This window comes from Pteropus vampyrus, unplaced genomic scaffold (assembly GCF_000151845.1).
Source record: "Pteropus vampyrus isolate Shadow unplaced genomic scaffold, Pvam_2.0 Scaffold133, whole genome shotgun sequence".
In the NCBI taxonomy this organism is placed as follows: domain Eukaryota; kingdom Metazoa; phylum Chordata; class Mammalia; order Chiroptera; family Pteropodidae; genus Pteropus; species Pteropus vampyrus.
The window spans coordinates 5,442,097-5,445,585 of NW_011888914.1; the positions used below are offsets into that span (position 1 = coordinate 5,442,097).

Consider the following 3,489-nt stretch of genomic DNA (forward strand, 5'->3'; position numbering starts at 1 on the left):
TAATCTTGCCAGATGGTTGTATCTAATAATAATCATCACATGTGTGCTTTTTATTTTAGAATTTAAAGACCATTTTTGTATGCATTTTATCTTTTAATCCTCACTAAATTATGCTAAATAGAATAAGTCAGACAAAAGTTGAGAATCATATGATTTCATTCATACATAGGATATAAAACTGAAAGCAACAATCGAACAAGACAAACAAACAGAGACTTATAGACACAGATAACAGTTTAGTGGTTGCCAGAGAGAAAGGGGGAGCGGGGAGGTAGATAAGAGTAAAAGGGATCAAATATATGGTGACAGAAGGAAATTCATCTTTGAGTGGTGAACTCACAATGTAAGATACATATGATATATTATTGAATTACACACTTGAGACCTGTGTGATTTTATTAACCAATAAATTGCCCCAATAAATTTAATTTAAAATCCTGATCCATATGTGCATTTATATATGTACATATATGTATATATATGTGTGTGTGTATGGATATATGTGTATGTAATATGTTTATGTGTATGAGTGGAAACTGAGACATAGAGAAATTGAATCATGTGGCTATCAGGCCATAGGGTTTGATTGACTATTTCTCCTGGTTTTTTTTGTTTTGTTTTGTTTTTGGCGAGGCAATCCTTGGTTGACCTTGTCAGTTTACAATCCCTTATTTTTTATTTTTTATGCCTATAGCGCCTGGTCTTCCTAGGTGGTCTCCCATCCAAGTACTAACCAGGCCTGATCCTGCTTAGTTTCCGAGATCAGACGAGATTGGGCTTGTTCAGGGTGGCATGGCCATAGACCCTCTTGGTTTTATGTCTAATAATTTTTCAACTCCACCATAGCTGTCTGTAAGACACTTCCAAAGTTACATTTAGTTCTCTATCTTAATCAAATAAACTGGGCCATATTAAAACTATCTTAAATTATTAATCATCTGAGTATTCAATAGCTGCTGGGAAAAAAGTCCCAAAAGATTCCACTGAGTACTTTAATGGCTATAAAGCCATTAGTACCCTCTGAAATATTTTATTTAATTAGTATTTAATTTTACTGCTTAGATAAGTTAGAAATTACTTCATTTTTGTTAATTCAGATCATCATTCACATAAATTACAATTTTAAAATGTCTATAATACCCCAAATCCCATTCCCTTATTGCTAGAATTGTTACATAACAATATTCCATCTTCTCATCTGAATATTTATATGTCAGAAACTTGCTCCCTAATGTTCTCTTCCAATTGAACTTGAAAAATTTCTCATTTACATTCTTGCTAACAGTGTTTTTTTTAAAATAAATTTGATAACATTAATAATTTTTAGCTCTTTTAAAGAGTGATGCTTATGTTAGCTGAAAGCACTTTTCATAAAGCACCTTTATGGGAACTTTCACATAGATTGTCTCTGACAGAGCTCATTATTTGAACGTTAAAAGTAAAAAACAAAAACATTAATAACTGAAATATCTCAGGCTTAAGTTCGATATTTTTTCTTTTTTTAATAGAAAAGCTATTCTGAATGAAAATTCATCTGCAATATAAAGTACTTATAAATATATTTTATATCCAATCTATAGTAGACATTTAATAAATATTTGTTTGCCATTGTTTTTAAAATTTTCAAATAACTGATTCAATTCCTAAGATTTCTAAGTTAAAAGTCTCCCTTAATAAGAAAATAAGATTCTCTTGAAGTTGGCATCCTCCATTTAGAGATTAATGGATACCACTAATGTTTTTAAAAAGCTGTTTTCTTATCTAAGAATAACCATTTGAAATTGGTTTAAGGCTTAGCAAATTTCTTCTTCATTGAAAAAGTAATGACCTTTTAGGCTGGTCTATGTTGAATATTTTCAAATTCTATATTAATGGAATCTGATTATTAAAAAAAGAACATTTTATTCTCTCTTACAATACAGTTTAGATAAGCATTTTTAAATGTGTGATTTACAGGGCTCCCTGCGGAAAAATATGTTCTGTGGTGAAACACAATTGTGAAATTCTCAACTAAAGGATATTAAACAGATTTTCAGAACTTCAGAGAACTTTTGCTACTGTATTAATGTACATTGTGAATCTCTGAAAAGTGGTTTTATTTTAAAGCATTTCTTTAATGTGTTTGCCTACAAGTCTTTCATGTGGAGAATATTTCAAGAATGCTGTTATCTTCCTAAGACCTCACTATCATTATCCAACAGGATACATCTGAGCTCATATTGGTGATATTCCTCCTTCCTTCGTCTTAATTCCAAAACTGTATGCATTCACAAATATGTTTATTTTAAATTGGCACTTGTTCATTGTCTTACTTAGATTCCCATAGAAGCCATACTCTGAGCAAAGACGGAGTGAATGAAGTTTATTTGGAGCTACAGGGGCCATTAGGGAGTGTGTAAGGGTGGAGTGTGGGGAGGTGATTTCGAGAAGCACAGACAACCAATAGGAGACATGCAATTAAGACAGCTCCCACAAGTGGACAACTAAAGCTTGATCACTAACCCCATCACAAGCTCTGGCAATTTACACATACCTCAGAATTATCCCAGCTGAAGGGCGAGGAAGCTGAGGTATTTATAGCCTCACAACAACAGTTTGGATTTAGGGTCCTGGGGGTGATGTTACTTTGTTAATTTGTAATCACTTTGCATGGCCCTCCATGCAAGCAAGCAAAATGAGTTCTGACTGCTTGCGGGTAATCCTTCAACAAAAATACAATATTTGATCTTTAGAAGTCAGACTGACAAGCATAGCAACACCAAGAGGATTCAAAGGAATATAGGCTGAAGACCCACAGCATCCACCAAAATTAGGAAAGACATGTTAGAAACAAAAGTCAAATGTTCAACCCTAATACAACTAATAATCACTATAGTAAACTAATGCAAATTAACATACTCTTTTATTCACTCTTCTGCCAATGTAGGATATATCCCTTCCATCGTATATCTCTTTAGTGTGAAATAAAGGACTGACCTACTTATAAAACTGGGTGAAAAATCTTATAGTAATAGTTTTTAATCCCTAAATATGACTTTTTTTAATCTAAGGACAGAGATATAAAGTGCAAGCCTTTTATTATTAAGGGAACTAACCTATATCAGTATTTATTTCACCACAATAATCATAGGATATCTTCAGAAGACAACTAGGTAATTCTAAATATGTCCTAATAATCACAAGATTGTAAAGGTAGGAAACTAGTATTGTGTAAAATAAACTCAAGACAAGACTCTTCTTGATATAAAGTGCAAAGAAGTCACGAGAAAATTCAGGCAATCCTGGAAAGAGACAGCAGAAAGGACAAATGAAAAACAAAAAGAACAGCCCTGTCAGTCAGTAATGACACTACTCCCTACCCCATCCTGACATGGCACATGATAATGTTGATTGCCCTGGTCACCTTGTGACCAATTAATTGTGACTAGAAGTGACATATATCGCTTCTGGGCCAGAACATTCAATTCCGATGAGAGACCCTACAATAGG

At 33.1% G+C, this 3,489-nt stretch overlaps 1 pseudogene; it reads right to left on the reverse strand.

Annotated features, from left to right (window-relative positions):
- Positions 1 to 685: 685 nt before the first annotated feature.
- On the reverse strand, positions 686 to 804 carry LOC111744347 (annotated as a pseudogene).
- Between the last annotated feature and the right edge of the window lie 2,685 nt (positions 805 to 3,489).